This window comes from Octopus bimaculoides, chromosome 11 (assembly GCF_001194135.2).
Source record: "Octopus bimaculoides isolate UCB-OBI-ISO-001 chromosome 11, ASM119413v2, whole genome shotgun sequence".
NCBI classification, from domain to species: domain Eukaryota; kingdom Metazoa; phylum Mollusca; class Cephalopoda; order Octopoda; family Octopodidae; genus Octopus; species Octopus bimaculoides.
In genome coordinates, this window is record NC_068991.1 from 21,759,950 (window position 1) to 21,784,210 (window position 24,261).

A 24,261-nucleotide genomic window follows, 5' to 3' on the forward strand; every position below is an offset into this window, starting at 1 on the left:
GGTTATTCCCAATTATGAAATTATCAACCAGTAATAAAAGATTATTACTTAAAGTTTTGCAAATCATCATCATCATCATTGTTGTCTTCGTTGTCACCATTGTCGTCCTTGTCACCATGGTGGTGGTGGTGGTGATTGTTGTCATCGGCATTGTCATCGTCATTATCATCATCACCACCGTCATCACTGGTTTCATCATCATCATAATCATCAACAACACCACCATCATCACCATTTACTGTTCATTTTCCATGCTGGCTTGGGTTGGACAATTTGATAGGAGCTGGCAAGCCAGAAAACTGTGCTAAGGTCTATTGTCTGCTCTGGCATGGTTTCTGCAGCTGGATGCCCTTCCCAACACCAATCACTTCAAAGAGCATACAGAGTAATTTTTACATGGCACCAGCTATCAAATTCAGATTCTATATAATCATTGGTGCCAAAAATGATCTGCCATTCCTTGCTGTGTCGACTTTTCCTCTGCATCTCATTATATATCTTTCTAATTTTGGCACAAAGCCAGAAATTTTGAGGAGGGGGAGAGGCAAGTTGACTGCATAAATCCCAGTCCTCAAATTTTATTAACATCAGAAGGATGAAAGCTGAGTCAACTTTGGCAGAACTTAAGTTCAAAGCTGACAGAACCAGAGCAAATGCTGCTAAGTATTTTGTCCAACATGGTAAATAACTCTGCCAGCTTGCTGCCTCTGCATCCCATAATATTGGTTTCAAATTTTGGCACAAGGCCAGTAATTTCGTGGGAAAGGGTTAGTCAATTACATTGACCCCAGTACTCAGTTGGTACTTATTTTATTGACCCTGAAAAGATAAAAACAAGGAGAATACTTTGGCTGGATACGGCTGGTTTAAATGCTGAAGGGTTAAATCTCATCACTGATTTTAGATTTGTTCCATCTGTACCATCAGGTACTTGAAAATACTACAGCAAAATGTATTCTTTCAAGTCCATTGTATTTACATAAATAGTTTTTCCTTCCTTTGATATCAGCTGTTCAATATCCAAGGTGATTATAAAAAAAAAACATAGGAGTTTCATCTATATTTCCTATATGTTCAAGTCAAAGATCATACTGTTTTTTGCTTTGCTTCAAAATAAAACTGTGAAATGAAATGTATCTTATTTTTCTATGTTACATCCTGCTAAGGTCAACTTTGCTTTTCATCCTTTTAGAGTTGGTAAAATAAATACCAGTTGAGTGCCGGGTCGATGTACTTGGTTTGTCTCTCCACCTCAAAATTGGTGGCCTTGCACCAAATTTAGAAAGAATATTTTAACTCACATCATAGTTTCTGGCATATTTTGGTTTATTGTCAAAGACTAAGCCCATGTCTCACCAAAAAAACCCCCAAAAAACCCCAAAAAAACAATGGATCCATTCATTAGAAGCTTTAAATAATGGATTAAGAGACATCTTGGCAGTCTTTGATCTTATTTGCTCAATGTAACCCTCACTCCTCCGGTCAGTAACCCCGTTTAACAGTTTCTTTTCCATTTCTGGATATAGAGCCAGCTTCCGTTGACATGCCATCTTTGTCTTTGGCATTTCTAATAAAGGTTTGCTTTGCTTTCTCTGATGTCTCATAAAATTCTCTGTTACTAAAAACTCTCTCTCTCTCTCTCTCTCTCTCTCGGCAGCTCTGTTACCATTAGCTTCTGCAAATTCCACAACTTTTTGAAAGCAGCAAATACAACACAATTGTTTTCTCTTTACACTAGTAATTGCCGTTATTACAACATTTGACATGGAATAAAATGTCACACTTTTGAACCGTTCACTTTGGCAATTTATAGCCTTTTTGTGGGTGTGGCATCAAACATTTATGGCCTTTTTTTTTTCTGGTGATGTGAGAAGAAAAAATATAATTTTGTCTAAAAATAAAATGCAACCTTATTTTTCATTTTGTCAGCCCCTGTAAGAAGCTAATAGAAAAAAAAAATCTGTAACAAATTTTCTGCAAGTAAGTATTTTTGATTAAAATATCTATTTCAAGTCACAAAATGCATTTTTACAGAGTGAGTTGCAAACATATGTTTACTTGGCTCCACAGTAATTAGAGATAATAATGATTTATTTTATGATTTCTTCTAATAGTAATAATCTTTTCTACCAAAGGCACAAGTCCTGGAATTTTTGGGGAGGGAGATTGTTATCTATTTCAGCTGATACTTATTCTATCAACCCCAAAAGGATAAAAGGCAAAGTTGATCTCTGTGGAATTTGAACTCTGAATGTGAAGATAGATGAAATACTGCTAAGCATTTTGTCTGGAGTGCTAAAATTTCTGTCAGCATAATAATAATAATAATAATAATAATAATAATAATAATAATAACCTATTTGAAAATGATATCAGGCTTACCATCCCTACAGGAAGTGCAAAAAATCGTGTTAACTGGAACAACTCATGTACTGAGAAGAGCATTATCGCTGTGAAAACAACATGCATTCATGAATTCTTTTTATTTATTAATTTTTTTTTTTTTTAATACATATTTTGCCTGTGAATTTGCGTGTGTAAATTGAGAATGCATACAATGAGCTTCTCTGCCCTAGGTGTACGGAAAACACTCGGCAATAACTAGAAGAAAATTTGAAGAAAGAAGAAAAAATAATAATAATAGTAACTAGTGAGACCCATGAATATTTTACGCAATTAATGATAAACCTATTGGGTTATTTCTGAAAACTCCATCCAAAAAACCTGAAAGCGTATCCTGTGTTGTGTCTGTATGGAAAGATAGTCACTCATCTACATCTCATTGAAAAGTGAAAGAAATTGGAATACAATGATTACTTAATGCACTTTATATATACTCTTTATATATTTTATGCACAATTTTATAGACTTAATACACAACACTAATAAAATATATATTCACTCTTATTTTTCTATTTTTCCTGTAAACAAAAAAAAAATATATATATATATATATCCCACACATATGATACAACCTTTAGTGAAATTTGAAATTGCATATATCTGCCATGTAAATGAGCATGAATATTTCACAGAATTTCACTTATGCACATGCATTAAATGACAGGTGATATAAAAACTTAGTTCAATTAAAAAAATACACTTTTCACTATCCAATCACCACCACCACCACCATCATCATCTCTCTTTCCCCCCTCTCTCTCTTTCTCCCTCTCTCTCCCTCTCTCTCTCTCTCCCTCTCTCTCTCTCTCTCTCCCTCTCTCCCTCCTCTCCCTCTCTCTTCCCGCTCTCTCTGCTTTTCTTTAGCCTCACCATCAGAACATCACCCCTCTACTAAAATTCTATTTTTAACTCTCCTCCTCTATATCATCACTACCTTCAGCTAACATTTTTAACCATGTAATAAATATTACATTCCTCCTACCTCACATCATGGGTGCTTCTCTCTCCCTCTTTTTCTTTCTCCATCTTTCAGTCTCACTCTTCACCTTATCCTCTTATCCTCTCTCCTTTTTCTTTCTTCTCTCTTTCTCTTCAACTAATCATATGAAAGTGTTACAATTACATTCCCTCTACCTCACATCATGGACACTTCTCTCTCCCCTTTTCATTCTCTTTCTTTTTCTTTAATTATGTGAAAGCTTTACCAACAGGCTAAATAACAGAATGACAAGCAGAATTATTATAAGGTCATGATAATAATAATAATGATGATAATAATAATAATAATGATGAGACGCAGGAGTGGCTGTGTGGAAAGTAGCTTGGTTACCAACCACATGGTTCCGGGTTCATTCCCACTGCATGGCATTTTGGGCAAGTGTCTTCTACTATAGTCTCGGGCTGACTAAAGCCTTGTGAGTGGATTTGGTAGACAGAAACTGAAAGAAACACGTCTCATATATGTATATATATGTGTATGTATATACATATGTTTGCATTCTGTGTTTGTCCCACCAACATCGCTTGACAACCAATGGTGGTGTGTTTACGTCCCCGTAACTTAGAGGTTCAGTTTAAGACACCAATAGAATAAGTACTAGGCTTACAAAGAATAAGTCCTGGAGTTGATTTGCTCGACTAAAGGTGGTGCTCCAGCATGGCCACAGTCAAAATGACTGAAACAAGTAAAAAAGAGTAAAAGAGTATAATAATGATTTCTTTTATTTGCCACCAGGGCAAAGGATGAAGGGACAATACAAAAACAGATACAAAGCGTGAGGGTTTACATATGATGGAATGATAAACAAATAGTATACATAATATGCATTAGAAGGAGGAAAGAATACATAGTATATAACACTAGAAGAAAAGGGGGGAAAAAAAGTGACATTGATATCAGGTCCCCCTGATACAAGAGGATCTTTTGGGATAATTGAGGAACCCCACCATCCAATACCAAAGATGAGTGCCCTCTCTAACTCCTTTCTTCTGATTCACAAGTCTGCACTGTGAGTGGTACCATTCACTCTTCCCATTTTCACAACTTCCACCCACCTTTTCATAAGTTCACTCGAGGACAGCACTTCCCTCTTCACCCTCACTTTCCTTTTCAAGTGAAACTTGAAAAAGTCGATGAGGTCTTTATCAAAATGGAATGTTTCTATCCTCACTTTTTTCAGCCTCGTCCACCAGACAAACTCTTTCTTCATAGCCACCAGACCAAGGAAAACTGCCTTGCCTGCCTGCCCAAAGCCTTGCGAGTGGATTTGGTAGACGGAAACTGAAAGAAGCCCGTCGTATATATACATGTGCGTGTGTATATCTGCATTTGTCCCCACCACCGCTTGACAACTGGTTTTGGTGTGTTTACGTCCTCGTAGCTTTGTAGGTCAATAAAAGAAACTGATAGAATAAATACCAGAATTAAAAAATAAGTACCGGGGATCGATTCGTTCGGCTAAAAAAAAAAATACTTGAAGGTGGTGCCCCAGCATGGCCGCAATCTACTGAGACAAGTAAAAGATAAAATAATTTAAATTCTAGGGTTGTCTCCCTTACTTTTTTCCCCTCCTCTCATTCAATTAGAATGTCACCTCCCACTTGGCTCATGACATGAAATGTTAGTTACCACGTTAACATTAAAGTAACAGTAAAGTATTGTAGGTTTTCTTTTTGTGCTTTAGAAATCAATACTTATATTCATGTATTCCGTTTTGATCAGCTTTTGCAATATTTTTCTTTTTGCTTTGCCTCAACGGCGTTTATTATTATTTTTTATTGTGAACACAACGTTATAAACGGACACATAAATGTTTTATAACTCGTCTGTTTTACAATACATGTTTAACCATAATTAATAACAATCTCTTGTCCTACAACGTTAAGAATGAGGGCTACTACTTCAATATTAAAGTAATAATCAAAAACCGGCATTCATTTAAACGACTATACATTTTCGTCATTTTTTTTGTCTCATGTTTTTGCTATAAATCAATATTTATATACGACATGAATTCTAATTTGGCATTTAATTTTTTTCATTTTTACGAGTTGTTATCATATAGTTGATATACGAATTATAAATCCTTTATATTTTGCATACTTATTTCCATGAGCGCAGCATGGTCAAATGGTTAAGCAATTTGTTCCATAATTACAAGGTCCAAGGTTTGATTTCATTGAGTGGCGTGTTGGGCAATTATAACGGAAACAATATTGATAGGACCTCGTTGGATGGGTGTCCAGTTTTGTTGCTCCCCATTAAAAATTACGTTGATACATGTATCTGTCGTATATTTAGCCATTTATACCAAGCATGGGCAACCTTTTTCGAGAAGCGGAACGCATGAGATATTAACTCATAGTCATGTAGGCCGCACTACAAAAAACACTTCGAGATAATTTTTCCTTAGGTATACTATTCAGAAAGTCCTGCGAGCCACAGGTTACCCACAACTCGTTTATCACGCTAATGTAATAAGCCGGTAGTTCTCAGTTGATCGAAGAAGTAAATACTCATCGTCGACATCGACGGAAATTAATTTTACTTCATATCTTTGTCATTTACAATTATCTTAATCGTGCTATATTACTTTTGGGTAATCTTCAAGTTTAGGGGGATAAAAAAAATAAATTGAAATATTCAAGGGAAGTAACTGAACGTCTTACCAGTATTCTCCGTACATCTCTGTTTATAAATAAATCACACACGTGATTTGATTGACGTTAGGATTAGGGTTAGGGTGTGATTTATTTATAAACAGCTAGAAGAAAACGGATAATACTGGTAAGTCGTTCAGTTATTTCCCTTGAATATTTTTATTTATTTTTTTATCCCCCTAAACTTGAAGATTACCTTACTTTTGTATAGATAGATAGAGTGGCTGTGTGGTAAGTAGCTTGTTTACTAACCACAGGGTTCTGGGTTCAGTCCCACTGCGTGGCACCTTGGGCAAGTGTCTTCTACTATAGCCTCGGGCCGATCAAAGCCTTGTGAGTGGATTTGGTAGACGGAAACTGAAAGAAGCCCGTCGTATATATGTATATGTGTTTGTCCCCCCAACATCACTTGACAACCGATGCTGATGTGTTTACGTCCCCGTAACCTAGCGGTTCGGCAAAAGAGACCGATAGAATAAGTACTAGGCTTACACAGAATAAGTCCTAGGGTCGATTTGCTCGACTAAAGGCGGTGCTCCAGCATGGCCACAGTCAAATGACTGAAACAGGTAAAAGAGTAAAGAGATAGATAGGAATCTCTTAGTATCTCTAATTCTGTTGCCTGTTGCGGCAGTTTTTATTAGTGTGAGTTATGCCCCTTGATTCGGTCGCTTTCCTCACTTGTTAGTAAATAGATTGAAGCAATGTGACTTCTGCTAAGGCGAACGGGGAGCTGATGTAGGCTCGTTGTAGCAGACTTAAACCTGAGCCACGGACACATAGCTGACATTCTCCTACAGGGTAAGCAGCAAATAAACACTTGTTTCTTTCATTCTGCATATTTTATACCTGACCGTCGTCCCGCTTTCTACACAGAATTCTGCTCTGCATCATTTCGTTAATTGATGAACTTTGTGTGAAAATAAATAAATAAATAAATAAATAATATACCAGGTGCTTCTTTCCGATCCTTCGTTTTATGTCTAGAATTGAGGAGCGCTGCCGCACTGTCACCTCTACCAACAACAACAACACCAATCGCAATATGAATGATAGTTGTAACACATTTTCTATCGTTATCTTTAAATATGAAAGAGAAAAACCTCATCGATTGTTATTTTTTCATTTAAAAAAAATCTAATTTAGAACACACATAATTTCTTTTATCAACCCAGGACTTGGTATTTTAACATTAATCACTTTATTATATTTTTTCGATTCTCGTTTCAAAACATTTCATTTCGTTTACCGCAGTAATTTTTTTTTTCGGGAAAGGCATAAACATATTAATTCCTCATTCTGTGTATAGTAAATTAGGTATTTTTTTTTTTTCCAATGAAATTAGTATTCTTTTTCCAAGTCGGAATAAATGCTTTGTGGTATTCCTCCCGACACTTTACGTTCTGAGTTCAAATTCGGCCGCGGCTAACGTAATAAGCACCAGTTGAGCACGGAGGTAATTTAATCGACTAGCCCCCCCCCCCATCAAATTTCAGGCCCCTTTTGCCTATTGCAGAAAGGATCGCCCTAGTGGCCAATAAATGAAATATTATTTATTATTATTTAAGCGGCAAACTAGCAGAATCCTTGATGCATCAGACAAAATACTTAGCGGTCGTTTCTTGTCTTTTTTCTTTTCTATTCTTTTCGTTATGAGTTCAAATCCAGCCACAGATCCTTTCGGGGTCGATAAAATAAGTACAAGTTAGAGCTCCAAGGCCGATGCTTTATCGACTCACTTCAAAATTGCTGGCCTTATGCCAAAAGTTATTATTATTATTATTCCAAAACACTCTTAAGATCATGGGTGAATACAAAGGAGAGGGTTAACTGAAACGGTATTTTACGTCTTTTTGTGCCCCCTCTTACTCCTGAATAGGATTATAGATAAAAATGAAATACACGTTGCATATGTCTATTCTACTACCCAGGTGCGGCTCCGTTCATTCAGGTATAAGCAGGAGAGTATATACCCTATATCTCTGTACTTTTACTATCATGTTTGTGTTTTATTAGAAAAGCTGTTACTATTACTATCCTAGAAGATGGTGGTTCGACGGCAGAACAGTAGTGCGTCGGACTTAATGCATTACAAAAAATAAATTTTGCCCTTCAGCTCTCTGTGTTATCCTCCAAAATTTGCGATGTGTACTAATATAACAATTGATAATGGTTTCTAATTATTGGCACAAGCCGGCAATTTTGAGGGGAAGAGATTCGTCGATACCATTGACCCCCACTACTTGATTGGCAATTTGTTTTATCGACCCGGAGGGATGAAAGACAAAGATGACCTCGGCAGGTGTGGAACTGTAGAGATAAAGCCGCCTGAAGCAAATTCACAACCTGACTTCGGTTTCGATTTTTGACTAACTTACGTAGCCAAGCTAGGCATCAACGTCACGACGCAATCTTTTATATCTCCCAGGAATCTGTGGCTACAACACTTAATCAAAAGAATTTTATTTTCCTCTTATCGGCAGAATCATGAGAGCGTCGACAAAATTGCTTTGCGGTATATGTTACAGCTCTTTACGTACTGTATTCAAATAATGCTGAGCACAGCTTTACGCCGATAAAGTAAAGTACCGGTCAAGTACTAGAGTCGATATTTAAGAACGTTTCCTTCTCCTCAAATTTCTGGCTTTGACCTTATTATTATTTGACGATATAAAAATAATTAGAAAACGAAAAGTTCAGTTTAACAGTCCACTTTCGATTCCCAGTGGTGCTTACATAGCTAATGTGAAAACAGATAGATAGCTAGTGTGTGTGTGAATGAGAGAGAGAGAGAGAGAACACTGTTAGCAACTTTTAATTTTTCCTTCACTTTCGTTGTCAACTCTTTCTAAATGAATAAACGTTTCAACCCTATCTTCACTCTTAAATCACTAGCTGCCATGAAAAAGGCGTATATGGATATCACATAATTCCATATATCGTCTGAGATAAAACCCGAAGCCTTGTGCATAGTAAGAAAGAAAAAGCAAAATCAATATTTGATAGAATCCCCCAAACCCCGCTTCGGTTAATATTGAATCTTGTTGCTGTTCTGGTACTTAATCTCGCAGTTGTTATACTACATAACTGATGCGTATTACAGGAGGAAAAGCTTGGTTAACTTACAAGGCATGAATAAAATAACGATAACATTATTATTATTCCACTGGGGCAATTAAAATGAACAAAACTATCGAGCATAAAAGATCTTAATAGAAATCGATGCTATAATTCAATTTTATTCATACAATATCGATAGAGTATACAGTTTTGTGTATATAAGATAAAATGTAGAAGAAAATATGCCGCAAGAAGATCAAAAACAATATAGCGAGGGAGCATCTACGTGCCGTTCGATATGCTAGAAACAGCAGTCGAATCTCTCTTAAATAACCATAAAAAAACGACATATTGGATAATATCCGAGAAATATTGTCTGAGAAAAAGACTGGATAGTCGAATATGGAACGCTTTTGCCCATAGAGTTGATCTGGGTGTCCAAACATATTTTGCTGGCAAATCTTAACAATAGTAGAAAATGTGACACTTGTTAGCTTTGTTATTTTGTGATATCGGTGTCTGTGTGTGTGTGAGAGAGAAAGAACTTGGTGGGTTTTTTTTACATATAGATTAAGTTTTTTTTCTTTCTTTCTTGCACATCACACCTCATCACCGAAAAAATGGAAGCAGCTGAAAACTCAACAGCTTGAAAACAAAGTGAAAAAATACAGAATAGGGTGTTACTGAAGTGATAACATATAAAGATGTAATTCTTGTTTATAGAAAACACGGCAAAAATGAGGACATATGTCAATGGAATCGATAATCGTTCATTATTGATACTTCTTTTTATAGGCTATTGGAAGGTTAAATACAAAAGCTATCTGTAACATAATAGTTTTATTATTGCTATTATAATTTTCATACGCAACTCTACCAAGAGTGGTCGGCTGTGCGCGCGCGTCTATCGATGGTTATGCAGTTTATAGTTAAGTGTTGCGTCGCCCCACCTCCTCTCTTTTCGCTGTTCTCTCTCTCTGCTGTTGTAGATTTATTCATGCATACAATTTCTATAGCAAAGTGCTATAAAAATGGTTTATTTCGAGCTGAATTATTACTCCCAGATATTGCTCCTTCCCCACCATGCATCATTCATACAACCACTTCACTTCGCAGCCCCGCAAATCTTGCTTCATCCTTCTCTCTCTCTTTCTCTTTCAACACACACACATACACTTTATATACATATATATATATATATATATATATATATATATATATATTTATTTGTCGGGAGTTTGGCATTCACTTGTTCGAGGTTATCTTGTTTATTCTTCGTAAACAAGTACACATAACAACATGTGTATGTGCGCGCACGCGAACGTGTGTATGTGTGTGAAAAAGAGACAGAGAGAGAGAGAGAGGAAAAAATCAAAGAGACAAAGAGGCAATTTCGAAAAGACTAGTTTCAAAATAACAGCAGCAGATTTCAGTCCAATCTCTGCGTGCTGTTGCGTATTTATTTGCGTGTGTCGCACGCACAGAAGACACTTAATTGCCCTTTCTCGCTCCCTCGTCGTGCGTCTTCCGTGTGCACTGCACGCAAACAAAACAAATTACACAAACACACGCGTCCATACATTGACGTTGGCAGAGCATATATATACACACTGCTACTGTAGTTTGAAACTACTCTTGTCCGTGTCTCTCCTATATCCATCCCCCTCACTCTCTCTATCTTTCCATTATTTTCTCCTTCCTCTCTCTGATCCTGTGATCGATTGTTGGCAAGTGAGTGTTGACAAATGATCATGTTCATTGATTACCGAGCAACAGTATTCAATTAGTTATTTTGCTACTCCTGCACACACACTGTTTATATTTCATTCATCCTACAGTTTTTGTTTATATTCTCCCTCCACCTTTTCTAACTATTTTCACCGCAACTATTTTCGTTCTTTCTTTCTCCCTCTCTTTCTCTAACATATAAGTTGTTGGAGGAAGGTGTGTGTGTATATATATACACATAAATATGTATATACCCACCTCCCTCCTACAACTTACCTTTGCTACTTCTCCCTCCCTCTTACTACCATCCCCTTACAACTCTATGGCTACTTCACTCTTCCCCCTCTCTCTTTCTCTCTCTCTCTTTCTCTATCTCTCTCTTTCTTTCTTTCTCTCTCTCTCTCTCTCTCTCTCTTTCTCTCTAATTATTTCGTTCTCTACTACTATACCCTTTTACTATTACTCTGTCCTCTCGATGAGCGAACAGCAGGGACAGACGTAATCCTCGAGGCAGCTAAACGTGCTGGAAATGACAATCAAAATTTACAGATCACATTGCTATTTTAAGAAAGGAAGGACACACAAGGTAGCATGATCCTAGATGCACTACATCTGCAAATAAGATGGAATAGTCACTACAGAAATCATTGTTTACAACTTCAAGTTAAAACCGGTTCACTTCACTTCTGGTGTTAATATCAATGAGGAAAGAATTCCTGCAGCAACATTCTGTATCTCTCCTACTAGAAACATAAGTTCTTTTGCCTAGCCAAGAGAGGCTAAAGATAGGGGTTCGACAAAGTCATGAAGATATTGGAGTCAGTAGAGTGAATGTTAGACTAAATTACTTGTTCCTTTCCATTCTCTGTTCTGAGTTCAAATTCCACTGCTGCCCACACTGCAGTTCTATAAATACCTGTAACATTCTGTGGTGTTTCAAATGACTAAAGCACCCATAAAACATTGCAGCAGTTTTGTATAAATCCCATATTAACTGTTGTTGTTTAAATTAGGTCAGCTTTGGTCAAGCAGAACTATAATCAAAAAGCTCTATCACCATCCCATATTAGCTTTTTGATTTCTGAGATTGCATCATGAGCTATAGATGGTAAGGTATAGTCTGAAGGTAATTTGGTTGCTATGTGTAGCAAGTTGTGTGACCACCTATAGGCTCCTTCACTGATTAAGGCACAAGGCTAAGGAATATTGGATTGAACCAACGTTATATTACTGGTATATATTATATTGAGTATTACAATGACAAAAGTTTGAGTTAACCCTTCAGGAATTTCATCATTTTAATGTCTACTTTTTCATGCTTGCATTGGTCAGATAGAATTTATTGCAGATTTTCTACAGCTGGATGCCCTCTCTCTCACCAACCCTAACCAGTTTCCAAGCAAGTTAATATTTCCCTATGAACAGACATGTTTTTGCAGATTATTAGAAACAAATGACACTGCTTGTAGGACAGTGAAATTAATTTAGATGCTTAACATGGTGTTAAGAAAAGGTGATGCAAACGTTCACACAAATGCATGCATACTTACATACATACATGCATGTGTATAAATACACACACAAGCATGCAACATGTTTTTTTCAGTTTTCGTCAACCAAATTTGCTCATGAAGCTTTAGTTAACACAGGGCTATAGTACAAGATATTTAAGTTGTCGTGTCGTCAGACTGACCCTGATACTCTTTTGCTTGGGAAGCAAACTTCTTAACCTCAATTAATATATCTATCTTCTACTTGTTTCACTCATTAAACTGCAGCCATTCTGGGGCACTACCTCGAAAGTTTAGTTGAACAAATCGATCCCAGTACTTGTTTTTTAAAGCCTGGTGCTGGTTTATCGGTCTCTTTTGCTGTACTGCTAAGTTACAGGAGCATAACCAATACAGCACCAGTTATTAAGGAGTGAGGACAAACACAAAAGCACTCATACATGATTATGAATGTATGTTTCTGATGCTGGTGGTGGGCACCAGCTTAGTCACAAGAAGTAGGGCAACCCCCATGACTTATTACAGAGCCTCAAAGAGTGGGGAGAAACTTCAAACCAAAGTCATTGTCCATATTTCTACAATTTGTGAACTCTACTGCAGAAACCCCGGGACCAGTTGTTGATGTTAAACCAGACAGCTGAATAAAGCCTTCCACCCCAAATATTTCTTTCAATACAAATTGCTGGCTTTATTTCAATGTATGAAATCATTATTAAAATTCAATTTGAGAGAAGTTGAAGCTGTAAATAGGCTTTTGCTCATATCTCTATTAAGTCTCTATAATATGTGAAGATAAATGAAAGATAATCGAAAGAGACAACTTTTATTTTCCTGTCTGTTATAATAATGATTTCTGAAATTGGCACCGTGCCACAAACTTGTAGTTAACAGTACAGTCGATGGAATCACTCACTGTTGGTACTTATTTTACAAAGCCCAGATAGATGAAAGACAAAGAGAATAAAAGTGATTAGAACAGTAGAGGGTCGAAATTAAATAATTTTAAATGGGCATGGCTTTATATAGAAGCTTGTGCATGGCTGTACCTTGTTTGAGTGTTTTCTATAATTGCTATGGGCTGACCAATGCCATCTGAGGGGATTTGGTAGAGAGAAACTGCAGGGAGCCCATCATGTGTGTGTATGTGTGCGCACACATGTATTGTGAAGGCATGTGGCCCAGTGGTTAGTGGTAGTCAGCTTATGATTGTAAGGTTATGAGTTTGATACCCAGCAATGCATTGTGTTCTTGAGCAAGACACTTTATTTCAGTTGCCCCTGTCCACTCAGCTGGCAAAAATGAGTTTCTACCTGTAATTCAAAGTGCCAGCTTTGTCACATTCTGTGTCATACTGAATCTCGCTGAGAACTGTGTTTAGTGTACATGTATCTGTGGAGCACTCAGCCACTTGCACATAAATTTCATGAGCACGCTGTTCTGTTGATCGGATCAACTGGAACGCTTGTCGTAACCAACCAATCGAGTGCCAGTTATTGTGTATATGTGTGTGTGGCTATATATACTAATTGTGAGTAATAAGATAATATGTACATACAATTAGTAGTCAGGTTGAATTTGTACCTAAACTCCAATTTTAAGAGCAGGGATGTGATAGCTGCTTAGATGAAAATTGGCTAAAGGCAGTGTATTGATTAAGCCAGTATGTGAATAATAGAATTATATACGTGTGCATGTTTATATTCCATGTTGTCACTGCTTGAGTGAAATGGCACCAATATTGACATTCTGAGTTGATATTATGATTGGTTGCTTTATACTTTCAAAACTTGTGGAATAAAGAAAGGGAGAGGAGACGACTGACTGCAGGACCCCACTAGCATGGAAAAACAGGCCTCAAAGAAATGATGAAAGCAGGAACTTAGTCCAGTGGTATACCATTTCAACTGAAAATTTCTTTTTCAGAAGTGCACCAATTATTTGGGGAAAGCAATAGAGAAGAAGATGCTCAGTTGTTGAGTGAGTTAAATCTGCTAAAAGAATGAAACTTTTTGAATAGGGTACATCACTATTTTACTGGCTCATTAACCCATTACCTACCAGTGATCTCATATGAGCTCGCTTAAAAATTACAAATTTCGTAATTATCTGTCAATATTTACACATATCTAACCTTTTTGCTATATCTACTAGGTATATTTCTCTGATATTCAAATGAGGTTTGCTAATTTTTCACCCAATATCTCACTTATTTCTATTTAAAATGTTATTTTGAAATGTTATTTTGATCATTCCAGCGTGTTTCTAAGGCTGTTTTATGCTAGAAATCAAAGTTTCATAAAAAAAATTCCAGTTAATAGAATTATGGGAGGTAATGGGTTAAGTTACAGTTTTTCCAAATTTTCATTCAAGGGGGTTCAATACTCCTCCGTTCTGCATGGGGTGCCAGTTCATCACATAACATGACCCACCATCTGATCTGGGAATTGAGCCCACAAACTTACACTGATGAGTACAACTCCCTAACCACTAGGCCATGCATCCTCACAAACTTTAGAATGATCATGTTCGGACTTTAAGTTGTTTGCTTTTCAGATAAACCTGGTTTCACTTAGTCTTCAAGAACACATCTGCTCTCCCCCACCCCAGCCCATCATCATACAGTGTTTGGCTTTATGGGAAACTCTATAAGAACAAAATACATATGCATATATTTCCATTTTGATCCCCATCATACAGTGTTTGACTCTAAGGGGAACATTATAGAAATAAAATCTGTAAAGTATACAGAGACATGTCGAAAATATATAGACACCATCACAAGATTTATTTCTAGAAACAAAATAATGTAATTTGATTCATTTGAATACTTAATCTAGTATTTATTACACATGCCTAATGCCTTTGTTTTTAGATTTAACTCATTTGAACATCGTATTAATAGTGTCCACACAAATGGAACGATATAATGAGGAGTGTCTATTTACTTTTGAGATATTTGTACATTGCTGATGTCCAGTCTGTCAATGTAAGACTTGGGTGGTGGCTGAAACTGAAGATGAGTAAAATCGGAATCAGTTTGCTGAATTACAGTTTTGATTCTTCACAGTTGAATGGAAATAGTTTAACAACCCAACATAGAATTTAAATTTGGTTTTGATGTTGCTATTAATGTTCAAGCTAATTTAGCATGTGTGTGTGTTTTGCATAGTGTGTGTTTTGTGCTTATATATAGTGACTCAACTTAAAATGGGTTAAATATTGTTGTTTAACCCTAGGCTGGCTCTGATTGAACAGGTTTTTAATCAAATATGTTTCTGTTGTGACTATTTGGTCTTATTTTAAAGTTTACATTAATCAGTGTTCTTCCTTTATTTTTTTTTTTTAGTGTGATAGTAAGATATGATTTGAAGGAGATTTGGCTGCTATTTCAAGCAGGTTGATTGACAATATATTGGCTCTGAGAGACCTAATGTTTTATGGTGGGTCCTTATATCCTCAACCTGTGAAGGAAGAAAGGAATGGTCCAACTTGGAGTGAAGTGATCATAGAAAATCGAGAACTCTGGAGGTACTTCTTCTGTTGGTACATCCCCATAACTTAGCAGTTTGGCAAAAGAGACCAATAGGATAAGTACCAGGCTTACAAAGAATAAGTCCGGGGGTCGATTTGTTTGACTAAAGGCTGTGCTCCAGCATGGCTGCAGTCAAATGACTGAAACAAGTAAAAGAATTCACATTTACGAATGAAGCTTGAAAGAAATTTTGCATGTCTTGATAAAATTTCTCACAGAATCTCAACCCAGCAACATATTCTTTTATTGGTACTTCTTTCCCTATCCTGTTCCAATCCCATGTTTCCAGAAGCACCACCACCTCTAAATAATTACCACCAGGGATTTATGTCTGGTGGAATAGTAAGAATCTTTTGCAAGCTTGGTAAGATAATGTAAGGAACATACAGCAAAATATAAGGGGTAGAAAAACTATTTGAGTGAATAGTGGGAGAGACATGGTTTTGTATGTATGTATGTGTGTGTGGGGGCGCAGGCGTTATATATGTATGTGTGTGTATAAAAGCGTGTATGGGTTGTGTATGATGCCTGTGCATGTGTATGAGTATGCAAAGGCTACATGATGTGTGTGTGTGTGTGCACATGTGTGAAGTTGTATGCTGTATGTGTGAGGTGTTTGTGTGTGTGTGAAGTCGTATGATGTATGTGTAAAGTATCTTGTGTATGTGATAATGTGATGCACTTCACAGTGTTTGTGTGTGTGTGCATGGGTAAGTGTTTGATGAATGAGCATGTATGAGAGTAAGAGGAATGTATGGCATATATATATATGTATGGTGTGTATATTTGGTCATGGGTCTCTGTAGAATGTATAGTGTGCATGTGTATATGTATGCATTGGTGTTATGGTGTGTCTGCTTGATAGTGTGTTTATGTGGGATGTGTGGTGTATAGGAGTGTTATGGTAGATGTGTGTGTGTGTTTATGTGTATATGGTGCGTGTGTGTTTGTGTGACATGTCTAATAATGAGAGATTGTTAGATATTTGCTTGATTTTCAATGAGTGAACGCAAATATACAGTATCGTGTGTACGTGTGTGTGTGTGTGTGTGTACACATGTTTATTTAACTATTGATTGTGTGTATGTGTGTATATCAAATATATTTTTGTATGTCTGTTGGCTATGGAAACGATTTTTAGCGAGAGAGAGACAGAGTGTGTGTTGTAGGCTTGTGACTGCATGGTTGAATTTTTTGTGTGTGAATGTATATCATGCATGAAGGTATATATGTATTTGTCTTGCTATCAATTGTAGGTGTGCATGTGTGTGCATATGCTTGTGAACAAATAAATGAGTGACTCTGTGTGTGTGTGTGTGTTATATGAGTGTATTATATATTCCATATATGTTTCTGTTTGACAGGCAATGCAACTATCCATTTAATATGCACGCACACATAAACAAGCATGTACATATACATACATACGTACATACATATGCACACAAATACATGCATGTTCACACGAACATAAACATACTTTTCATATGACATGCCATGATATAAGTTGTTGATGTTGTTTAACCCTAGGTCAAGCTTAATTGAAGAAACCTGCAATCAAGAACATTTCAACAATAGCCAACCTGTTTTTTCTCAGACAGTTTATCTAGGACTACATTTATCCAACATGTCTTTTCTTTATTAAATGGTAAGATGTATAATTAGAAGGAAAATTGGCTGCTGCTTTTAGTGTGTTCAATGACCATGTAGAGGCTCCCTTTGTTAGCTTGTGTTCTCTGTGTGTCTCTGGTACTGTATCTCTTTGTTTTACTCATTTCTTTATACACATATTCTCATGTAGTTATCTGTATCAAAACTTATCACTTCTGATGTAACATATGTCAATATTTTGCTGACAAATCATCTTTTCTTTATAAAATTCCCAAAGACCAAAAAGAAGTGTATATTGAAATATTTGCTATATTTAGTTATGTCTCCTTACATTCTGAGTTCAAATCATGCCTAAATTAACATAACCCTTTATTTTTTTACCCTGGTTCATAACCAGGGTTGATAACATGGTGTATCAGTCAAATACTGAGGTTGATTTAATTGATTATCTCCTTTCCCAAATTATTGACCTAATCGTTTTACTTATATTATTAAAATTGGTGGAATGGTAAAATCACCTGAGAGTCATTATTTGTTCTGGTTCTTAACGCTCTGAGTTTAAATTCCACTAAGATCAACTTTGTCTTTCATCAATTTGGGGTTGATAAAATAAAATACTAGTGAAGTGCTGGGGTTCATTTAATCAAGTCTTCCCCACCTGCAACAAATTTTAGGCCTTTGTCTTGTGGTGAGTGATTGATAAACCATGAAGCATGTCAAAACAATTTCTTTTATTTTAAGCTGGTGAGTGGGCAGAATTCTAAGTGTGTTGGACAAAATGCTTAGCCACATATCTTCCAGCTCTCTACACTCTGAGTTCAACTTCTACTGAGGTCAACTTTGTCTATTATCCTTTTATGGTCGATAAAATAAAGTACCGATCAAATATTGCAGTTGATGTAATCAACTACTCCCCTTTTCACTTAAAATTTCAGGCCTTGTACCTGTAGTAGAAAGAATTATTATTATTATCATCATCATCAAGGCAGTGAGCTGGCAAAATGCTTAGCAGCATTTCATCCATCTTTGTGTTCTGTGTTCAAATTCCGCCAAGGTCAACTTTTCCTTTCATCCTTTTGGGGTTGATAAATTAAGTACTAGTTGAGTACTGGGGTCAATGTAATCGACTAGTCCCCTCCCCCAAAATTTCAGGCCTTGTGCCAGTTGTAGAAAGGATTATTATTATTATTATCATCATCATCATTATCATCATCATTATCATCACATCAGTGGTTTAGTGAAATCAATAGAGCATTAGACAAAATACCTTCTAGTATTTACTTGTGCCCCTATACTTCTGCTGAAAATGTTTTTGCCTTTCACCAAGAAGTTAAGTCCCTGTCAAGTAATGCTGTTTCATCATCATCATCATCATCATTGAAGAAATGATTACAACTGATATATTTAACTAAAGTAGGAATCAGCATTTTTTTTTTTGTAATTGCTTACTTTTGTTTTATTTATATTTGCTGATTGTCCACCTGTATAATAATATATAATATGTCACATGCACAAATATCTACACATAACACCAACCACCACCACTACCACCACCATTGCCATCACTAGCAATATTTATGTAAGCAAAAATTAAACAAATCACGACATAAAAGACTATCTGAAAGCCATCAAAAGCTCAATGAGTTACAAATGCATTAAATTTGGAAAAAAGATTCTAAAAATTGCCCACAGAAGACACATCACTGGTCTATCGATTACTGACCTCAGGTCAGATGTCTCATAATGTTGTTGAAAAATGTGCAGTTAAATACACTACAACATATAAGCTACCCCTCTTCTATTTTAAGTTCAAGTACCATTGTGTCATCTTTGTGTTTCATCTCTCTCTCTCTCTCTCTCTCTCTCCCGAGGCTTCAGAACTATTACTTTACTAAAGAATATGTCTATCCCTACAAAATTGATGCTGTGGACCCTGTGGAAATTCCACATTTTATAAATGCTCGTATTTCTATTTTAAATATATTAGACATATTAAATATACTAGTTTGGGTATGAATACAAAATAAGTATATATGTATACATGCAAAACAAGACAAAACAAAAGGTGTAGACTTTCAGATGATGAATTTTAAAGTATGAATATATAGATATTTATATTAATAAGTCCAACTTACACAGAGTACAAACAACAGAGAAAATTAAAGGGGTGGAAGAAAGGTTTTATAAGTCCAGCAACTGTTTCTGAGAATTTGGAGAGCCATAATAATGTTGGTAGGCTATATTTCTATTTTAATGCATAAATTCATAGATTTTCATTACATTGTTTCTTTTGTAAAAGATTTCAATTATCTTTGATTTTGAGGTCGTTGGAAGTATAATAATTTAATTTTGTTTCATTATGTTAAAAACTTCCATTATGTCTTCAATTTTCTTCCATAATTTTTGAGGCTGAAAGTGCAATACTCAATTCGATCTTGTTTCACTGTGTTTAATTATGACAAAAAGTGTTTGCAAGTTTATAATGCACGAACGAGACCAATATTCTGCATTGCAGCAGAACATGGACCAGTCAGACAGTCTGCACTTTAATGCAATGTGTATCACTTAGACATTTTGCACTGTAAGGCAGCATATATCAGATTAGATAAACTACACTGCGATGCATTGTACATCACTTGAATAGTCTGCATTCTAATGCAGATTGTATCATTTGGGTAATCTGCACTATAACGCAATGAATATCAGTTGGACAATCTGCACTTTAATGCAGTGTATACCAGTTGAACAGTCTGCAATTTCCCACAGTATGAGTTAGGAGCTTAACATTATATTGCAGCATGTATTGTTGAATATTTTATTCCAAACACAGTATGTTTGATTTGAAGTAATAAACAAATACATAGATGTCATTACAAATTTTTCTAATTGTCCAACCAGGCAATACCCACAACTACACAACCTTATCCCAGCCACATCACACCACCACCTAAATTCCTTTCCATATTTAGTAGAGAGTTCAATGGACAAACACATCTTGGTAGAAAAACAAAGCTGATAACAAAAGAGGTGACACCATAGTTTTATAACCAAACTAATTTTACATATTTAACAATAGATACTTGTCTCACCAAACTAATTACATTAACTTTTCTCTTTACATCACATTCTGCTCCATACAACTGTCTTAATTTCATTGCATGTCTAGCTTTCTTGTAACTATTTTTATTGCGAGACCCATAAATATCACCATCATAACACACACATCACCCCCATTCTGCCCCAAAATATAATTTGTTTAAAAAATACTTTAAAGAATGTCTCAGGAATCTCATAAAATCATAAATATATCTTAATACTTAGTGCCTGAGAGAATTTTGAAACTGAGCAGAATAATAACAATTGTAAAGCTTAACAAAAACTCAGCCAAAGCAACACTACACAGATCCATCACTCTCCTATGCACAGCACCAAAAATTCTTAAAATACATTTATATATAAATATATATATATATATATATAATTGATCCATGTGGAGGCGCAATGGCCCAGTGGTCAGGGCAGCGGACTCACAGTCATAGGATCGCGGTTTCGATTCCCAGACTGGGCGTTGTGAGTGTTTATTGAGCGAAAACACCTAAAGCTCCACAAGGCTCCGGCAGGGGATGGTGGCGAACCCTGCTGTACTCTCTCACCACAACTCTCTCTCACTCTTACTTCCTGTTTCTGTTGTGCCTGTAATTCAAAGGGTCAGCCTTGTCACGCTGTGTCACACTGAATATCCCCGAGAACTACGTTACGGGTACACATGTTTATGGAGTGCTCAGCCACTTGCACGTTAATTTCACAAGCAGGCTGTTCCGTTGATCGGATCAACTGGAACCCTCGACGTTGTAAGTGATGGAGTGCCAACAACAACAGTTGATCCATACATTCTTCCTTTCAATTCCAAACATCTACCTACAAATAGTACCATCTTAAGGCATAACATACTGGGAAGTTGTCTGGTGGGCTCACAAGTCTAGGGGCTCATTACTAATCTACATATAGTGTGACTTGATGTCAGTAACTAAATACTATAGGTCCCAGTCAATAGCTCTATGCCCTCTTTAAATACTATAGGCTCCAGTGCATTGTTTTGCTTGGGGACTTATGCTGTTTAAGATGGCCCTACTCACAAACCTCTCTCTGAGAATCATAGTGGGATTAACAATGAAAATGTATAAGATACATCATTCTTTCATCAGCACCAGTCCAGCAGTTGATTTCTATTTCTTGTTACACATTTATAAACAAAATATTGGCTATGTGGTAAAGAGGCTTGCTGTGTAATTATATGGTTTTGAGTTCAGTTCCACTATGTGGTATTGTAGGCAAGTGTCCTCTGCTATAGCCCAGACTGACCAATGCCTTGTGAATGAATTTGGTTGGCAGAAACTGTGTGGAAGCTTGGTATGTGTGTGTGTGTGTGTGTGTGTGTGTGTGAAGGCACCTGGCCTAGAAGTTAGGGTGTTGCACACATGATTGCTAGATCAGGGTTCAATTCCCAGACTGACATGTTTTGTTCCTGAGCAAAACACTTCATTTCACATTGCTTTGTAGGTGGCAGAATCATTGGTGCATCAGCAGATATTCTTTATGGTATATCTTCTGGATCTCTACATTCCAAGTTCAAATTCCACCTCCCTGGAGAAGCCAATGGGAAACCACTCCAATATTCAACCCAAGCTTTAACAACAGCAAGGGAGGGTACTGCTTAAGAGCAGACCATCACTAGACTGTATGTGTGTATGCATGTATGTATGCATGCATGCATGTATGTATGTATGTATGTATGGATGGATGGATGGATGTATATCATCATCATCATCATCATCATCATTTAACATCCGTTGTCCATGCTTGCATAGGTTGGACGGTTTGACTGGGCTGGCACACTGGAAGGCTGCACCAGATTCTTGTCTGATTTGGCATGGTTTTCTATGGCTGGATGCCCTCCCTAACGCCAACCACTCCGAGAGTGTAATGGGTGCTTTTACGTGCCACCAACATGGGTGCTATTTGCATGACACCAGGGTGTGTTTATGTGTCATTGGCATATATATGTATGGGTGAAGGCACATGACTCAGTGGTTAGAGCTACGGGCTCACAATCACGAGGTGCTCAGTTTGATTCCTGGACCAGGCTATGTGTTGTGTTCTTGAGCAAGACACTTTATTTCACATTGCTCCAGTTCGCTCAGCTGTAGAAATGAGTTGCAACAATGTCACTGGTGCCAAGCTGTATCGTCCTTTGTCTTTCCCTTGGATAACATCAGTGGCATGGAGAGTGGAGGTTGGTATGCATTGGCAACTTCTGGTCTTCCACAAACAACCTTGTCCAGACCTATGCCTCGGAGGTGAATATTTTAAGTACAATCCCATGGTCATTCATGACTGAAGGGGGTCCTTATGTATATATCTGTATGTATGTATGTGTGTCATTGCATATATCCCAACCCATCTACTGCTTGACAACTGGTGTTGGTTTATTTATGTTCCTGTTGCTTAGTGGTTCAGCAAAAGACAGTGATATAATAAGTACCAGATCTAAAAATAAGTGGTGGTGGGGCACGATTTGTTTGACTAAATCCTGCAAGTAAAAGATAAAAGACCATATATCTTATTCCATCATCTCTCTTCTACTCTTTTACTACTTTCTCTGTCTCTCTCTCTCTCTCTCTCTCTCTCTCTCTATATATATATATATATATATATATATATATATATATATATGTATATATCTGTTCCTCACCCATTCAGACCTATTCTTACTTTACATTCTCCTTCAGTAATTCCTATATTTCTTTAGCCACACTATCTTTATCTCTACATTTTACACACACACACACACACACACACACACACACACACACACACATACACTCTCTTTCTTTCTTTCTTTCTTTCTCTCTCTCTCACACACACACACACAAATACTGTATTCCCCTGTCTCTTATACTCATTACTCTCTTACACTCTCTTTGGGAGTCTCTAGTTTCCTCTCTCTCTCTCTCTTTTGAACATTCTTTCTATTAGTCTCTGTTTGTCTGCCTGCCTGCTTGCTTCTCTCTCTCTCTCCCTCTCCCCTTCTCTCTCTCTCTCTCTCACTCTCCCCCTCTCTCTTTCTCTCTCTCTCTCTCTCTCTCCAATATTTAAACTGCGTGCTGCTGCTCTTCCTTGGAGAAAGTTTTAAAATACTCCATTGTTGTTGTTGTTGCTGTCATATTTTAGAGTTAAGAATCTCTGTGAAATTACTGTCACACTCTGAGTACAGATATGCCAAAAGACATATTTATAAAATACATCTTGTCACGAGCTGACTTTTTGTTTTTTGAATGAGACTAATCTGTCAGCTGATATACTAATACTTCCTTTTTATCATCCATAAACATTCATTAGTCATTTATTATTATTATTGTTCAGTAGTTTTATTTTTATAACGTGCTTTCACTTCACTACTGAGTGCAGCTCTGTGCGCCTTGGGTATGTGCTGTGGTTTGCTGTGGTGCTCTTATGGTTACTGTATTGAAAGTGTTTTGCGTAGGATGTGTGCAGTGCCCAGTAGTGCAATTTTCTGTATGTTATATATATTTGTAAGTCCTGGTGTTTTTGTTATGTATTTGTCTGAATATTTTTTTATTATACCTAAGGCACCTACTATAATAGGAATTGTTTCTGTTTTTAGATTCCACATTCGAGTTACCTCTATTTCCAGGTCTTTGTATTTTGAAAGTTTTTCCATTTCTTTTAGAGAAA

General features: G+C 36.6%; 1 protein-coding gene across 2 annotated transcripts in view; it reads left to right on the plus strand.

The window, feature by feature from the left end:
* The first annotated feature begins 5,017 nt into the window (after nucleotides 1-5,017).
* The window catches only part of LOC106878229 (uncharacterized), an 87,263-nt gene continuing 68,019 nt past the window's right edge, over nucleotides 5,018-24,261 (plus strand). The window contains exon 1 of one of the 2 annotated variants that reach the window (XM_052971590.1): nucleotides 5,018-5,063. The gene's annotated coding sequence lies outside the window, so the exon portion shown is untranslated. Of the gene's footprint in view, nucleotides 5,064-6,709; nucleotides 6,865-24,261 lie in introns of those variants that run through there. The other variant, XM_014927386.2, reaches the window with a different exon arrangement.